Genomic DNA, 19,349 nt, shown 5'->3' with positions numbered 1-19,349 from the left:
GCGGTTTGGCGCCTGCCTTTGCCCCAGGGCGCGATCCTGGAGACCCGGGATCAAATCCCACGTCGGGCTCCCAGTGCATGGAGCCTGCTTCTCCCTCTGCCTGTGTCTCTGCCTCTCTCTCTCTCTCTGTGACTATCATAAATAAATAAAAGTTAAAAAAAAAAATTTAAAAGATTTTCTAAGGGGCAAGAGTGTAGTCATACAAAAATGGAAGACTTTGGCTCAGAAGATAGTAGCCTTTGGTAACTTAAAACTCAGAAATTCTGGATCTGGCTTTTTTAGAACATATCCAGGCAAACACAGAATTGAACTTATAATTATCTGCGAACTAAATTCTCAAATAATAATGCTACTATAAGAAGGAGAGAAGGTTAAGGTAGTTGATCTCCATGGATCAGGGAAGCCAAGCATGAATTCTTTGAGTACCCTTGCCTCAAGGAGAAGCATGGCCAGCTTCATAGATATACAACCTGTGCGGTTGCACAGGGTACTGCACTTAAAAGGGAGCCACACTTGGTTTAATTCTCTGCTGTCACTGTCTTGAAATTCTCAATATATTTTTTTAAATTTTTAAAAAATATTTTATTTTTTAAAATTTTTTTAAATTGGAGTTCAATTTGCCAACATATAGCATAACACCCAGTGCTCATCTCGCCAAGTGCCCCCCTCAGTGCCCATCACCCAGTCACCCCAACCCCCCGCCCACCTCCCCTTCCACTACCCCTTGTTCATTTCCCAGAGTTAGGTGTCTGTCATGTTTTGTCACCCTCACTGATATTTTCACTCATTTTCTCTTCTTTCCCTTTATTCCCTTTTACTAATTTTTATATTCCCCAAATGAATGAGACCATATAATGTTTGTCCTTTTCTGATTGACTTATTTATTTATTCATGAGAGACACACAGAGACAGGCAGAGACATAGGCAGAGGGAGAAGCAGGCTCCATGCAGGGAGACCGATGTGGGACTCGATCCCGGGCCTTCAGGATCATGCCCCGAGCTGAAGGCAGACGCTCAACAGCTGAGCCACCCAAGCATCCCAAAATTATTAATAATTTTCTAACAAGGAGCCCCCATTAGTTTGATTTTTGTTGCCATACTTGAAAGATAAACTTGTGAACATTAAATTGGTAGAAGGGAAGTGCTCTAAAAAAAGTTGAAAAGATTTTAAATTAAAGTGCCTTATTTTGTAAAGATGTTGATTTTAAAAATAGACACTGGGGGCACCTGGGTGCTCATTCAATTGAGCATCTGACCCTTGATTTTGGCTCAGGTCATGATCTCAGGGTCATGAGATCAAGCTCAGCATCAGGTTTTGTGCTGGGCATGGAGCCTGCTTAAGATCCTCTCCACCTCTCCCCCTGTTCATGCCGGTCCTCTCTCTCCTCTCTCTCTCTCTCTCTCTCTCTCTCTCTCTCTTCTCTCTCTCTCTCTCCTCTCTCTCTCTCTCTCTCCTCTCTCTCTCTCTCTCTCAAAAAAGGATATGTGCTGAAGTCTGTACCATTAAAAAATAATAACAAGATAATGTGACATATTTATCACATTATTGAGTAATGGAGCAAGGAAGCATTCTTTGAAGCATGCCGGAGGTATCATACAAATGGAGAGAAGCCCTAATTTGAACAACATAAAATAATTTATGGGGTTCACCAATTTAGTGGATATAAAAGCTGGAAGATTCAAACTGATACGAGATAAATTAGTGGTGATAAACTACTAAGAATACTCTTTAAAGGGACCCCAAAATATTTAGGTGTATATTCTTAAACCATGAAGTTAATATCTGTTCTAAAGAAAAGATTCACAACAACCACGTTTTCAGTTTCGAAGAGGAAAAAACACCTTATTAATATTATAAAAATCTAACAGAAACAGAAGAAAAGGGAAATCTATGCATAGATGAGGGCAATAGTAAGCAGTAAAGGAAAATAAGCCAAAGTTACATCAAATCGGGCACTTACAACATCCAGCCTCTCACTAGCTGGGGAAGCCCTGTGGAGTCAGCCAAGCTGGAGTCTGGATGGAGAAGTGTGAGGAGACCATCCTCCCCTCAGGTGAGACTTCCAACTGACCATCCCCATCACGGCTGTATTTATAGGGCAAATGATGGGGTCAGAGGTTAAACATTTGCTTTAACTGAATGTTAAACATTCAGTGTGGAGTGAGCTGTGTTCCATTGTTATCATCTTTACAGCTTCAAGGAGCCTGGGCTAGGTGCGTCTGCCTCCCCTCCTGGATTCTATTCCCCCGGAGGGGGGGCGGGGGGGGCAGCCTGGCTTAAAGCCAGGGGGGATATAAGGCAAAATTTATAGCCCATGGCATCCTGAACAAAAGGGCCAGTTCTGACCTGGCGGCCAGCTAATGTCAACTAACAGGCTTCCAAGGTCACTCATGAAGCAGAAGCTTCACAAACAACATCCTTTAGTCTGCCTGCATACACGTGGGTCAGGGTGAGTGGTTATTCAGGACAAGTCACAAAAACCTCCATCCATAGAATACAACATCAAAAAGGGAAATTATTGGATTCTGCTAACTTTGCATAGCACCTAACAGAGAGAATACTTGCTGCAAGGGCCATAGGCATGTTAGGTAATACTTAAACTCTTAATTTGTGCTCCCACAGAATAAACTGTGAATTATATGTCAGCCTGGCTGTCAATACTGATATGCCTATATTTAATTTTAAGCAGAGAGCAGTTTTTTTTTATCCTAAAGGAGCCAGGTATACAATGATGAAAACAGGAAGGTCAGAATTAGAAGTTCTAACCCAATAATAAATTATATTTATAAATTGAATGTTAGTATTTAGCGATATCATATCATGCTCCACATAACCCACACAAGCATGGCAATGTTTTCATCCTCTTGAAAGAAGAAGAAACCAAGCTCAGAAAGGTTAACTGATTTTCTCAAGGAACCTGTGCCTTCTCAGAGCCACGTGCTCTAAAGTACTCATTAAAACTTACAAAATGGGTTTTATGAACCAGTCAGTAATAATTACACTGTGACCTTTAGTGGGTTTGCTTAATCTATTCAGCCCATCTTCTACTCCTCACCCTTGTTCTAGGAGAAGGCTTTGCTTTCCTTAGTGGGTGCTATGGTATTCTGCCCAGATTCCTATCCCTTTCTCCTCCAGGACTGAAGAACTCATTCCTCCAGCTCTTGGGAGTGTTGACAGCCAACCACTTAAAGCTGAGTCCCCCTCCAAAGAATACCCTAGCTGAAGAGAACTATAAGCCTAAAGTCATAGCCAGCTCCAGGAGCAACCTTCTACTAATGACTAGTGGAATCAAGAGTAAAAAGCCAGTCCTTTCTAAACTCTATGACAGATAACTGATTTTAAGAGCACTTTGTAGTAAACTTCCTGCATACAAATCTCTTTCTCAGAGCCTGCTTTCCAGGGAACCCAGCCTGAAACAAAACCCTTACTACTAAGATGAACACGAGACCTAGACAGATGCAGTCATGGTATCTCTCTCACCTATACATTTTGATTGCTTCAAGAACTAGCATATGACCTAGGCTAGACCAACCAGAGTTTCTCTTAGAGATGTTTTTCAAAATTGGGCAGGGTAAAAGACTTCCTTATCCTTTGGACACAACCTATAGGGGTATGGGACTAAGTTGACTGCATATCATGCTCACTGCTGTGTAGTCTGTGTGAATAAAAGAAGCAGGCAGCAGGGACAGAAAGAATTTTGTGCCCAGCCCTTTTTATCATAATGGATAACTGAGCTCATGCATTAGCCTTTTTGCTTAAGTTAATTCTAGTTGAATCTCTGAATATAAAAGCAAAGGACTCTGATCGATGAATACTTAATCTTCAAGGTTTATAAAAATAAAATAATAAAAAGACCAATCATTTATTAAGGAGGTTGGAAAAATTTATATTTCTTCATATAATCACCATTTGAAGGAAAGGGGCTAAGCTATTGTTCTCTAGAAACTGTTATGAAAAGAGTCCAGAATTATCTTAATTGATTTCAGACCTCAGAAAGCTGAAAACACATTGTTGTAATATGAAGGAATGAATATAAGCTGCAGGCAGATGCAGTAATTAGGCCCTTTATCTTCTGCTTGGGAATTTATCTTTGTATTTATTTGAGTAGTAGCTATTGCACAAATGATTCTTTCTTTGAGAATGTATGTAGACCTTTATAATTCCCTTTAAAAAAAAAACAAATTTCCTTTCCATGAATAGCTTTCTACCTATGAACTAACAGAGACATATGCCTTTCATGTATTAGCAGTTTTTGTGTGCTTGATATAGAAGAGATTTTAGTGTGTTAGGCATTTGATATTCTTTAATTCTCCTCTGTAAATCTCAGAGACATTTTCTCTTGCTGAAAACTAAATCACTGTGTATAGCAGTAAAGAAAGCTATACTGGATCAGGGGTTGGGAAGACACCAAGGAACCTGCAAATATGCCTCCTTTAGCCTCTTCTTTTTATTTTGTTCCTATGTGTTCACTCTTTTTTTTTTTTCTATGTGTTCACTCTTAAAGTTTTCCAGTTCCTCCAGACTCTCTCTCAACAGTCACCACCTCAGTTTACATTAGTTCAGCAGCTGTTTATAGAGAACCTATTATATGTCAGGGACAGTGATAAGTCCTGAATTGTGTTGAGCATTTCCCACGTGTTTTTGTTTTTTCCCTTCTAATGTGGTTCTTTTCATGATAAACCTTCTATAGCTTTTTAAAAAATGCCTGATAACACATTTATTACACTCTCATATAGTAATGTCGATTTGACTAGTTATATAAATCTAAATGAAAAAATATTTATTGGACACCTCACTGGTGCAGTTGGTTAAGTGTCCAACTCTTGGATTTGACTCAGGTTGTGATCTCATGGTTGTGAGATCGAGCCTCATATCAGGCTCAGCACAGAGTCTGTTTGAGATTCTCTTTCCCTCTCCCTCTATCCCTTACCCCTCCCCCTCCTCAAATCTTTAAAAAAATAAAACTCTTTTTCTTCAATACTTGAAAAACATCCCCAACCGGGCTGCCCTATTTACTAATTTATAATTAATTTACATGTAATCTCATTTTGCAAGTCGTTAGGGTTTTTTTCCTCCTGAAATTGTGAATGTTCTTAGAGATTTGACATTGTGTGGGTCCCTTTTATTTGTGTTCTAGGTTCTTGATGGGCCATTTTAATCAGGAGATTTATCATTCAGTTTGGGAAATTTCATTCTTTGACAATTTCTTCCATTTGTTTCCTCTATTCTCTCTCTCTTGTACTGCAGTTAGATGTTGGAGCTAGTCAATTGTTTTCCTATTTTCTTATTTTTAGTCCTTATTTTCCATCTCTTTGTCTCATTCTACTTTTGTGAGATTTTACTCAACTTTATTCTTCAGCCCTATTGAATTTTCAATTCTGAATATCTTACCGATATTTTCAAGAACTCTTTGATGTTCTTTGACATTTTCCTGTCTTGTTAGAATTCTGTTTCTTGCATGAATTATCTTGTGCTTTGTATTAATTTCAGTTTTCTTTCACTGTATACAGTGTCTATGTTTCCTTCTATTTCCCTTTTTTCCCCAAGTATAAGGCTCATCAAATGCCTACTATTTTGGGGCTGTCCTTTTAAATTAAAAATGAGAACTAGAAAAGCCTCTTTTCTGTTGTCTTAACTCTAAGGTTATCAGATGTCAAATCCAGCTTTTATTAATGGATCTCCCAAATGTCAGTTTTAGGACATTTTTTTTCTCTGAGGAAATTAAGAAAATAATCCTTACTCTCCTGTCTGGTAAGTATATGCCTAGGTGTTCTGTTCTGGAATCATGAAGGAAGAACTGGGATGAGAATACCCACAGTTCATTGTATAGACTTAATTCTGCCATTTTCAGCTCTGCATCTCAGCCATGAACCATCTTCTCCACTGAGACTATTGTCCCCAACCAGACCCTCACTGGTTCAATTTGCCTAGAGACTAATCTTTCCTACTCCTCAGTTGGCAAAAGGGAGTAATAATAGTCAGCTGACTTTGCAGCCTGGATAATGGATACAGGAAAGGGATCAAACATTTCTGGATACAGGATTTCAAAATATCTTCATAATGTCAGTCATGTCCCTCAGCCTCATATGCCAAGTTATGTGGTATTTTCAGTTGTTGAGCCACTCTTGAGATTCCACAGGAGAATATGGTCTCCTTTCCCCCATGAAGGCAGTTCCATTGTCATTTCCTTTGCTTTGCCTAAGTACCCATCCTCCATCTTTCTGCCTTCCAACATTTTTTTTTATATTGTTGATTTATTTATTATTTATTTATTTATTTATTTATTTATTTATTTATTTATTTATGATAGTCACAGAGAGAGAGAGAGAGAGAGAGGCAGAGACACAGGAGGAGGGAGAAGCAGGCTCCATGCACTGGGAGCCCGACGTGGGATTCAATCCCGGGTCTCCAGGATCGCGCCCTGGGCCAAAGGCAAGTGCCAAACCGCTGTGCCACCCAGGGATCCCCAACAACATTTTTGAAATGGCTTCTGTGCTACATAGTCATGTTCTCAGTGATCTTGTTTGTTAATAATACCTCTAAAACAATTCACTATCAGTTTGGTTCCACTTTTAGAGGAAAAAGACATATTACACACATACAGTAGGAACAAGATTAATTAGAATTTTGTGTTTGTCAACCTATTTGTGCTTCATGGTTGCAGGCTTCTTTGATATTTCTCTGCTTTATTTCTTTATGTTTTATTAAATAAAAAATTAAAAAAATTCTGTTTATTAACCAAATGCTCCTTGCTGTAAAGACTGTAGAATCATAATTATTTTTATACTGTTATTATTGGAATGTCTATTTTTCTGCCAACACCTATAATCTATCAGTATCCTATCCCTCAGTAGGATAATGTAAAGTATAATTATACTGTCTGCAACCCCTTTATATGACTGAAGTAATCTTATTTCTGAAAAGGATACCTTTTTAAAAATCTTCTTGGTTTATTGTGCCTTACAAAAAGTCTTTTAATTACATTTCTGAACCCTGTTAATATAGCTCTTAGACATTAATTTTTAGTTTTAATAAATGGTTACTCCCATTTATTCTGTCTCCCTCATTTAGTTATAGCCATTTCTTTTCTTTCTTTTTTTTTTTTAGTTATAGCCATTTCTCAACTGGCTAAAGTATTTCTGTGTTTGGGGTTTTTTTTTGGGGGTGGGTGGGTGGGTGGTTTTTTTCTGTTGCCTTTACAAATGAACATAGCATAACTTTACTGCAAGGTATACTCATAGACACTTCTTTAAAATTCTGTGTGCTTTGACCTTCACTCAACGATCTAGTATATGTGAATGGGCTTTAGGGAGTTTGTGAACCAATTCCTTATATGAATGAGTATCATGCATTCTTCTAGGTAAAAGGTGCATAATCAGATTGTCAAAGATACTCATTTCTCCAAAGTTTGTTTATAAACTTTGTACCAATATTTTCTGATATTTAGTGTTACTAACCTATTTTTCTTTTCCTTTGCTGATAATGTCCTGGGAAGCTTGTAGGAATTTTACTCAGTGTTTTAATTTCAGAAATTTCACCCTGGTATGTCTACATGTTTTCCTTTTTCCATTAACTTTGCCAGGTACTTCAAGAGTTTTTTTTTTTTTTTTTATGGGACTCCTGGGTGGCTCAGTGGTTGAGCATCTGCTTTTGGCTCTAGGCATGATCCCAGAGTCCCGGGATTAAGTCCCACATCAGGCTCCATGCATGGAGTCTGCTTCTCCCTCTGCCTGTGTCTCTGCCTCTCTCTCTGTGTCTCTCATGAATAAATAAAAGTCTTTTAAAAAAAACAATTCTTTTCTTAAAGCAGGCTGAATTTAACTGGAACAGTACACTCTCTATCTGGCACAACCACATAACAAGGAATTGTGCTATTTTCATAACAGTACCTATTTTCTAAAAATGCCAAATATTCTAAGATAAACATAGGGGCCAGTCTTAAAGGTCAGTCAGTTGTGGTGGAATTGTGATGATGGCATACTGGGCTGTTAAGCAGGCTCTTTCCTCTTCTTTATTCAGCTCCTCCATTTACAGTCCACTGTTTTCAGTATTGGAGTAATTCCCTCTGGTTTATTTACTCTATACTTAGCTAACTCAAGGCCTGAGTGGATGTCCCAAAATCTTATTAAGCCCTATTGGTTGCATACACTGGCTTGCCTCTAGATTCCTATGCTCAGGGATTAGGGATTTTTCTCAGAACTTTCTTGGCACACACTTGCTCAAAATTTAAATCCAAAGCTACCTTCTAAAATGCTATTTTTCAAAATAATAATTTACACTTACTCCATACCTCTGCAATTCCCTAATCTTTGCTGTGCTCAAAAACTTTTAATGGTTCAACATTTTTCCCCAATAATACAATCCAGGAAACCTTGCATTTAATAGATTCCTATATGTAGCCACTACCCATTTCTTCAACATGGAAAGCTATCTATTTTTTTCAACCATTGTTTCCTAGATAACAATGTTTCTGATACTTTAGGTAGCTTACCCTCATGTCCAGCATGTCCTCTTCCATCTTCACCTGTATAAATATTAAAGAACTGATTGGTCATCTAGGACGCTACCCTAAGATCTGACTCAGTGAAAGAGTTAGTAAAATGAAGTCTTTTTCATTTGATTGGTAGTCCAAACCTTGATGGAATTAGGAAGCTCAGATAGGAAGTGAATGAAATTATCTTGCTCTTCAAAGCTGTCAGTAAATTTCAAGAATACAAAAGACTGTATCAATGTCTTTGGGCTACTTAGATAGACACAAAACCTAGAGTTTTGAGGCTTAATAGCATAAGCTGATAGAAATATTAACATCTACTTGATCACATGGTCAGCCCAAGAAGCCACCCAACAAACAAAAACCCAGAACTTATATAGCCAAGCTTCCATGAGTTTGGACTCCACTGAACACAGCAAATTTCTATATGGAAAAATTGCTAATCCTTTACTTTTTATCTGATTTACCTAAAAGCAAGCAAACAAAGATAACAAATCAAGGGATTTTAGAGGTGCCATTATAAGTAAGGTGTTAGTAGGGCACTAAAAAATGATCATCCTCTCCCTCTAGGAAAATTCCAAATCTATGCAAGTTTCTGGGCTTCTTGATGATAAAACTAACGAAATATGCTAAGAAGGCCACATGTGGAAAATATCAAATACATCAGACTTTACTGAATTTATACTACCATTAGCTTCACAGATTTTTCAAAGGAAAGAAAATATGGCAAGGTTAAGATGGTTCTGAAATATTACAGTGTGGGAAAATGAGTGTTTTATAGAATTAGTCAAATATAGTGTATCTCAGTTGTACCTAAGGAACACTATTGTGGTCAAGGCCTTCATAACAGTGTCCTCACTTCTTGCTGAGTGCCCTTTAACTTTCACGTAAAATACCTAAAATTAAAGTTAGTTGATATTCCTGTATGAATTCATTTTTTAAGAAAGCTACTTGAACTGCTTCTAATCACTTTGATCCAAATACAGAGAAATTGGGAGTGTACATTTTATATAAGATAATATCAAACATTCACTAAACCATTTGGGATTTCCTTCCAAACAGAATGTGGATGTGGTTATAGCTGCTATTTAAGAAATGAAGATAAAAGGTAAGATTAAGGGAATACCTGGGTGGCTCAGCGGTTTGGCACCTGCCTTTGGCCCAGGGCGTGATCCTGGAGTCCCGGGATAGAGTCCCACATCAGGCTCCCGGCATGGAGCCTGCTTCTCCCTCTGCCTGTGTCTCTGCCTCTCTCCTCCTTCCTTCCTTCCTTCCTTCCTTCCTTCCTTCCTTCCTTCCTTCCTTCCTTCCTTCCCTCCTTCCTTCCTTCCTTCCTTCCTTTTTCTTTCTCTCTCACTCTCTCTCTCTCTGTCTTTCATGAATAAATAAATAAAATCTTTTTAAAAAGGTAAGATTAATATTGCCATACATTTGACATTACCATTAAAACATTTGCAATCATATCTTAAATGTACCTAATGTTAGGAACTTTCCATGAGTATTGTGATTATTAGTGTATGTAGGCAACTCAGAATTTAATAAAACCCAAGGTACCGAATTTGGAAAAAGCACTGCATGGTAAGATAGGATGTTTGGTAGGCTATAGTGCTTTTTAAAATAATTGTTTTTAATTATCTTCTTTGTGTGTGTTTTTTTGTGGTATACTAACTTTACTTTTGTCCCCCATTTTTTGACTTTCTGGAGGAATAATTGACAAAGATAATTGTATATATTTAAAGTGTACAATATGATGATTTGATATACATTGTAGAATGATTGAGGTGATTCATGCATTAATTAACTTGCTTTTCTTTTGATCTATAAAAGATATACATAACATTATTAAATATTATATGTAAGTTAAAACAAATGAATCATTAAGATGTACTGCAAGTTAAAATTCTTGGTAAAACCATGAAATAAAATTTTAAAAATAAATTGCAATAAAAGTTATGCACATAGTCAGTGACAGAATAAAATCTGCTAAGCTTTTATTATTATTATTTTAAATCATTGGCATGGAAAATAATTGGTAGTTGTGGAAATCTGATCATTGATAAATAAAAATGAATCATTATTTTAATGTGGGTGACTTCAAATAAAGTAAGTTAGGGACTTGAGATGTCACATAGAAAATGTTTCTGCAGTTTTAAATACTTTACTCAAAGTATTTAGGAGAAACTGGGACTTACTTTTTACCCAAAATGTCAATAAACTCAACTCTAATTGTATTTTATTGCTTCTGAGATAAGTTTATCTATCTTTATTCTTCATATTATCCTTAGGTTGTAACCTTCTGGTCCCTCATTTATCTTCACTCTTCACTGAGCATTTTTTTTATTATGACTCTGTACTGTGATCTTGATTTTTTAATTTAATTTTCATTTTTTTATTAAGAAATACAGTTAACCCTTGAACAACATGGGTTTGAACTATGCAGGCCCACTTATATGTGGATTTTTTTTAACAATACAGTACTGTAAATGTACTTTCTCTTCCTTATGATTCTCTTAATAACGTTGTCTTCTCTCCAGCTTATCTTATTGTAAAAATATAGTATGTAATGCATGTAACATACAAAGTATGTATTATCATCTGTTTTTGTTATTATTAAAGCTTCCTTCCAGTCAACAATAAGCTATTACTAGTTAAATTTTGGGGGAGTCAAATGTGATATACAGCTCTCCCTAGTACTTATTTATTTTATAACTGGAAGTTTGCACCTTTTGACCATCTTCCCTCAATTCCCCCTCTTTCCACACCTGCTTCTGGTAACCACAAATCTGACCTCTTTTTCTATGAGTTTGTGGGTTTTTTTTTAATTCCACATATAAATGAGATCATAAAGTATTTGTCTTTCTCTTTCTGCCTTATTTCATTTAACATAATACCTTCAGGATCTATCCATGTTGTCACAAATAATAGGACTGCTTCATTTTTTATGGTGAATAATATTCCAGTGTGTGTGTGTGTGTGTGTGTGTGTGTGTGTGTGTGTATAATGGTACATATCCTTCTTTATTCATCCATCAGTGGACACTTAGATTGCCTCCATGTCTTGGCTATTGAGAATAATGTTGTTATGAACATGGGGGTATAGATACCTTTTTGAGTTAGTGTTTTTGTCTTCTTTGGATATATTCCCAAAAATGGAATTGCTGGATCTTATGGTAGTTCTATTTTTAATCTTTTGAGTAACCTCTATACTCTTTTCCATAATGGCTGTGCCAATTTACAATCCCCTCAACCATGCACAAGGGTTCCCTTTTCTCCCATCCATGCTAGCATTTGTTTTCTTTTTTAATGATGGCCATTCTAATAGGTTTGAGATCACTTTAATTCGCATTTCCCTAATGACTAGTGATGTTGAGCATCTTTTTTTAAAAAGATTTTATTTATTTATGAGAGAGAGAGAGAGAGAGAGAGAGGCAGAGACACAGGCAGAGGGAGAAGCAGGCTCCACACAGGGAGCCCGATGTGGGACTCAATCCCAGGTCTCTAGGATCACGCCCTGAGCTGAAGGTGGTGCTAAACTGCTGAGCTCCCCGGGCTGCCCCGCATCTTTTCATGTGCCTGTTTGCCATTCATATATCTTCTTCAGAATAATGTCTATTCCATTCATTGCCCATTTTTTAATTGTACTACTTGGGGTTTTGCTATTGAATTGTATGAGTTTTTGTATATTATGGGTATTATCCTTTTATCACATAGATGGTTTGCAAGTATTTTTTCTCATTCTGTAAATTGTCTTTTCACTTTGTTGATGGTTTTTGCTGTGTGAAGCTTTTTAGTTCGATGTAGTACCATTTTTGTTTTTAATTTGTTGCTTGTGCTTTCTTTAGGTGTGATTTCCAAAAAAAAAAAAAAAAAAAACATTACCAAGATCTATGTCAAGATGTTTTATTCCCCCTCTGTTTTCTTCTCGGAATTTTATGGTTTTAGATTTTATAGTGAAGTCTTTAATCCATTTTGAGTTAATTTTCATGAGTTGTGTAAGATGGGGTCAAGTTTCATGTTTTTATATGTAAATATCTAGTTTTCCCAGCACCATTTATTGGAGAGAATATCATTTTCCCATTGAATATTCTTGTCTTCCTTTTCAAATATTTCATATATGGATATGGTTGGGTTTATTTCTTGTCTTTTGATTCTGTTCCATTGGTCTATTTGTTTTTACACCAGTACCATACTATTTTAATTCGTATAACTTTATACTACAAAGGCATACCTCATTTTATTGTAAAGCACAATAAAATGTGCTTTGGAGATATCATTCTTATAAATTGAAGGTTTGCGGCAACTGTGCATTGAGCAAATCTATTGGCACCATTTTTACAACAGCATTTGCTCATTTCATGTCTCTATAATATTTTCCTAATTCTCACAATATTTCAATTTATTTCATTATTATCATATTTGCTATGGTCATCTGTGAGCACTGATGTTACTATTGTTACTATTTGATGTTACTATTGTAATTGTTTTGGGGCACCCAAATCACACCCACCTAAAATGGCAAGCTTAATGGATAAATGTTGTGTGCTGACTGCACCACCAACTGGCCATTTCCCCATTTTTCTCCCTCTCTTCAGGCCTCCCTATTTTCTAAGACACAGCAGTGTTGAAAGTAGGCCAAATAATAGCCCTACAATGTCTTCTGAGTGTTGCAGTGGAAGTAAAAGTCAGCTGATAGAACAAACTTTATTACTATCTTATTTTGAGAAATTACCATACCTACCTCAACCTTCAGCAGTCATCACCCTGATCAGTCAGCATCCACTAACAGAGGCAAGATCCTACATTAACAGAGGAGATAAGGATTCACTGAAAACTCAGATGATGTTTAGCTATTTTTAACAATAAGATATTTTAAAATTAATATAGGTACTTTTTATATAATACTATTGCATACCTAATAGACTACAGTATAGTGTAAACATAATGCTTATATGCATTGGGAAACCAAAAAATTCTTTTGTCTTGATTTATTGAGATGTGTGCTTTATTACAGTGGTCTGGAACTGAACTCAAAGTATCTCCAAGGTTATGCCTGTATAAAATCATGTCATGTGCAAATAGAGACAGTTTTACTTAAAATTCCTTTACAATTCTAATGCCTATATTTCCTTTTCTTGCCCAATTGCTCTAGCTAGGACTTGCAGTACTATGTTGAAAAGGGTGGTGAGAGGAGACACCCTTATCTTGTTTCTGATCCTAGAGGAAAAGCTTTCAATCTTTCACCCCTGAATATGACGTTAGCTGGATGCATGTCATATATGGCCCCTATTATGTTGAGATATGTTCCTTATGCCTAATTTGTTAAGTGTTTTATCATTAATGTTGAATTTTGTCAAATGCTTTTTCTCCATCTGTTGAGATGATCATATCATTCTTTTCTTTCATTCTATTAATGTGATGTATCATGTGAATTGATTTGCATATGTTGAACCATCCTTGCATCCCAGAGATAAATCTCACTTAATCTTGGTGAATGATGTGATCTTGATTTAACTTATAGACTCCTGGATCTAATAGATCTCCTGGAATTTTTGTTCTTTTTAATTTTATTCTTATTTCAGTTTATTGTCTTCTCTCATGGAATGTACATTGAAAGAAAGCTGTATCTAAATATTCCTATATCTACAAACAAAATAGTACCCCTATCACAGATAGCAAGAATCTTCCCATGGCAGAAATAACCAGTACTTAAGGCTTTGACCAAAATGACCTTGGCCTTAATATTCCCCTGAGCTTAATAGTCATCTCCCTATAGTGGAATAGAAACAAAATCATATTTAGTGATTATTTTATAATCATGCTTTTGGTGTTAAGTCCTGAAGATATTTGCCAATATTATCTCTGAAAAGTTTTATGGTTCTTTTATAGTTTCACATTTTAGATTCAGTTTTTGATATATTTTTATTAAATTTTGTTTATGGTTTGAGACAGGTTGAGGCACTTCTTTCTGCCTATGTATATTTAACTGCTCCAACACCATTTTTTTCTCTTCTATTAAATCTTATTGGGATCCCTGGGTGGCGCAGCGGTTTGGCGTCTGCCTTTGGCCCAGGGCACGATCCTGGAGACCCGGGATCGAATCCCACGTCGGGCTCCCGGTGCATGGAGCCTGCTTCTCCCTCTGCCTGTGTCTCTGCCTCTCTCTCTCTCTCTGTGACTATCATAAATAAATAAAAAAAATTTATTTAAATTCAATTAATGAACATATAATGTATTCCTATTCTTTGTTTATTGAGCTGGTTAAAATTTACAGCACTATGTTGAAAAGTGGGAGTGAGAGTGGACATTCTTAGTCCCTTTTTTAGGGACAAAACATTCAGTCTTTCATAATTATGTTATCTGGTTTTCTTGTTACATGGTCTTTAACAAGTTGAGGAAGTTTGCTTCTTTTCCTGATTTGCTGATAGTTTTATCTGGAACGGTGGTTGGATCTTGTCAAAAGCGTTCTTTGCATCAGTTGATAGAATCATGATTTTTTTTCTTCTTTTGTGTGCTGATATGGTAGATTACATTGATTAATTCTGAAACATTGAGGCAACCTTGAGTACTAACATCCATTTGTACAAATCCTTTTCACATTGTTGAATTCTATTTGCTAATATATTGCTGAGAATTTTTGCGTTTAAATTCATGAAAGATATTGGTCTCTAGTCTTTTTTTTGTGCTGTTTTTGACTGGTATTAAGGTAATACTTACCTCATAAAATGAGTTGGAAAGTGTCCCCTCTTCCATTTTCTGGAAGTGTAAAATTGGTGTTAATACTTCTTTAAATATTATAATTCTCCAGCAAAACCATCTGGTCCTGGAGACGTGTTTTTTTTTTTTGAAAGTTTTTAAATTACAAATTAAATGTCTTTAATGGTTATAATAATATTCATGTTAGCTGTTTGATCTTGGCTAAATTTTAACAGTTTGTGTTTTTTGAGGAATTTATTTTTCTTCTAAGTTGAATGTATGAACATAAAGTTTGTTAATATTTTCATATTCTCTTTTGTGAATGGCTGCACAATCTATAGTGATGTACTGTGTCTTCTTTTTATCTTTGCCAGAATTTTCAGAGGTTTTTCAATTTTACTATTTTCAAAGAACCAAAGTTTTTGTTTCATTTACTTCCTCTATTTTCCTGTTTTTAATTTCACTGATTTCTGATCTTATCTTTATTTTTGTCCTTACTTCTGCTTGCTTTGGGCTTAATTTGCTCTTTATTTTCTTGTGGTTGGTATCTTAGATCACTGATTTTAGATATTGGTTATTGGTATGAAAAGTGATTTTTAATTGAAATGTGGAATTTTAGGGGTTTTTATGAAACTCTGGATCTTTTTAAAATCTGTGTTTCGACAGGCTTCCTCCAGCAGAGTGAGGCACCATCTTCTTATTCCCACATTGGCAGTGGTGATGGGGGGATTCCAGATTTTTTATATAGCCTCTGTCAACACCTGATGAGGAAGGGGCACCTCCCTACTCTTAGGCAGATTTGGGGGTTCAGACTATTAGGCCACTGTTGATACTATTATAGCTGGCAGGAGCAGTGTGCTTCTTCACTGCTTTCCCCCACTTATACTGAAAAGGGGTGGCATCCCTATCATTGAATGGTATTGATAATCCTGACTCTCCATTAGCCCTGCTCAGATACAACACCAGTTAGGAGGGAGAAGTGCACTTTGTTACTACTAGGTGGGACTAAGCATCCTGGCTCTCCACTCAAACTTTCCTGACCCCATTATGGTAGGGGTTAAGAGGAGGGTTTAGCATCCCTCCTTAAATCCTGGCAAGGGTAGAATTAGAGTTTTGAGTGGAACCACAGTTTTTTCTCTGATGTTTAACTAGAATAGAATGATTTTTGTCTAAAAGTTTTCTGTCTTGCTAGATTGACCCTTTCATGGTTTTGGCTAAAGACAGCTGGCTTTCCTTGGGCTTTTTTTTTTTAAACCTGAGCTCCATTGGCATTTCTAAGTTGCTGCTTTAGTACTCAATATGGGATATTTGAGGTTAAAAGAAAACCAAAAGTACTTAATAGTGTGTCATTCCTTGAGTCTTGAGGGCTATAGCAGGTTTGCTTCTCTCCATTTCTCAGATTCTCTTTATGTAGGATAAATATATATATTTATGAAATGTCCCAGATTTTTAGCTATATCTAGTAGGAAGACTGAAGTCAAATATGTCTATTCCACTTTTCAGGACTGCAAGTCCAGCTTTGATTTCTCTGTAAAAACTTACTAGTTTTTCAATTTTCCTATTTTTGACTATGTCAAGATTTTCTAATTTGTTATCAACATCTTGCTATATTTAGTCTCTTGTGTGGTGCGTAGCATCCATTTATTAGTCCCTCAGAATGTTGGTTTAAATTGCTGCATTTTCCTTATCCTAAAAGTCCATCATTTTATTATCCTGGTTTTAGTGTCCTCTTTTCACTTAATGTATTTATTTAAACTCTTCTGTATCTTAGCTATTGTGAATAATGCAATGAAAATGAGAATGCAGATATCTTCCAAGATATGGAAACAGCCTAAGTGTATCTTAACAGGAAATGGATCAAGAATATGTATGTGTGTTCATTTGTGTGTATACATATACATATACAATGAAATATTATTCAGCTATAAAAAGAAGGAAATCTTGCTGTTTGCAACAAATATGAATGCACCTGGAGGGAATTATGCCAAGTGAAATAAGTCAGAGAAAAACAAATACTGTGTGACATTTGTGGGATCAAAAGAAAAAGTCCAACTCCTAGAAACAAAATAGAATGGTGGTTCACAAGGGGTGGATGAAATGGGCAAGGTGATGATCAAAGGATACAAATTTGCAACTAAAAGATGAATAAATTTTGATGAACCAATGTACAGCATGTTGACTATAGTTCATAATGCTATATATGTACTTTAGATTTGCTAAGAAAATAGATCTTAAGAATTCTAACCACAAAAAAATAAGGTAACTATGTGAGGTAATGGATGTGTTAATTTACTTGATATTGGTAAATATTTTATAATGTATACCTACAGCAAATCACCATATTGTACACTTTTAAATAAATAAATATTTAAGTAAAATTGTATATATTTAGAGAGCACAAAGGGAAGGGCCAAGGGAGAGGGGAAAGGGGGGACAGAATCATAATCACCCTGTGCCAGGTGTGGAGCCTGACCCTGAGATCACAATCTGAGTCCAAACCAAGAGTCTGACATAACCAACTGCACCACCCAGGCACCCCTTTACAATTTTATTTATTATTCCTCAATAGCTAGAAAAAGTTTTCTGTGGTACAAATAATTTATTCTGGGTAGTTTAGTTGTTTTTTGGTTGTTTCTAGCATAATTTCTGTTCCTATTTTTTTACCCTCTTTTTCAAATTATGTTTCTATATTTCTCTATATACTTTTGTATATTTGTTATGACATTTATTTTCATCTTAAATTTTCATAATAAATAGAATGGGAAGCTCCATGAACAGGAACTATTTGCTCTAGTTAATGTGTGTGAATTATCTTTGATTCTTTCGCAAAATATCTGAGGCCCACTTTGTCTCAAGAATTTCTATATGAGAGTTGTATAATAAGTGTATATTCACATTTTTGTTTTGTAATCCAGCTACCTTTCAGAACTAGTGGAGGCCAGAGAAAGAGGGACAGAAACCTCCAGGAATTAGTATAGGTTTTGAGTGTATATGTCATTTCTTAGATGGCCTTAGCAAATAGTGTTGATGGGGTGTGGGAAAGTTAATATTTTAATACATAAAATTTCTTTAAAAAACATTATAAGGTCTATTATTTTTGTTAATTTCATTACATCCAAGGAAAGTAGACTTGATTTTTTTTAAAGATTTTATTTATTTATCATGATAGAGAGAGAGAGAGGCAGAGAAACAGGCAGAGGGAGAAGCAGGCTCCATACAGGGAGCCTGACATAGGACTTGATCCTGGGACCCCAGGATCATGCCCTGGGCCGAAGGCAGGTGCTTAAACCGCTGAGCCACCCAGGCTACCCCTAGACTTGATATTCTCAGACTTTTATAGATGATTTTAACTTTCATTATTCAATTTATAAAATGATTTAATCTACTTTTAATTAGCTCAGCAAATTTGCAGCTCTATTGTGTGAGGATATTCCTCACATGCTTTAAATTTTTCCTTCAAAACTATGTGGAGTCTTGGGAAATTTGCTTTAGATGGATACAGTTACACTAAGTTCTCATACCCCATACTTCATCAGCTTCTCTCCTGATGTTATGTCAACTCTTCTTATCCGATGGAAGTAAACATAGGTGATATCTGTCAGGAAAATAATCTGAAATTTGGAAACGAGAAAAAATATATTACTGCACTTGACTTTCTTTTGTTTGGGCTATTTTACAATTTTGTAAGGCAGAGGTTAAATTTGGAGACTTTTTGGCTGGTAGAGATGAAATTCCTTTATATTTATTGAAACAGATAACCCCTAAAGGTCTATGGCTCTTTTATTATTTTTTTTTGTGTGTACACATTTAGTTTTATTGTAACAAAGCAACTTGTACACTTTTAACGTTTAAAACTGAGCATCTTTCCTTTCCAGTGAAACAAAAAGAAAATTTAAAAATAAACAGGAACAAAATTACAATAGAGAATGTCAATTCCAAATAAGATCCTACAGGTTCTGCTGATTCTCCCATCGAGTGGCAGGGCTCAAGTCATCATTAGGAGAGTTTTATTTTAAAAGTATCATCTTAAACTGCAAGGATGTCCGTTAAACATCACAATTAAACATGACAAAGGAGAAGCCATGTTGTCAAAATGCCCACTTAACCCACCCAAACATCTCAAACCCACCCTTTGCTGACCCCATTTTTTAAAGTTTTTTTTTTT

The 19,349-nt window shown here is 35.9% G+C and overlaps 1 long non-coding RNA gene across 1 annotated transcript in view; it reads left to right on the top strand.

The window, feature by feature from the left end:
* Positions 1-3,337, top strand: part of LOC144307780 (uncharacterized) — a 43,615-nt gene extending 40,278 nt beyond the window's left edge. The window contains exon 3 of the long non-coding RNA XR_013374496.1: positions 3,137-3,337. This is a non-coding gene — a long non-coding RNA (uncharacterized LOC144307780). The remainder of the gene's footprint in view (positions 1-3,136) is intronic.
* The last annotated feature ends 16,012 nt before the right edge of the window (positions 3,338-19,349 follow it).

The sequence above is a fragment of the Canis aureus genome, chromosome X (genome assembly GCF_053574225.1).
Source record: "Canis aureus isolate CA01 chromosome X, VMU_Caureus_v.1.0, whole genome shotgun sequence".
Lineage (NCBI taxonomy): Eukaryota > Metazoa > Chordata > Mammalia > Carnivora > Canidae > Canis > Canis aureus.
This window is presented reverse-complemented; position numbering and strand designations above follow the sequence as displayed.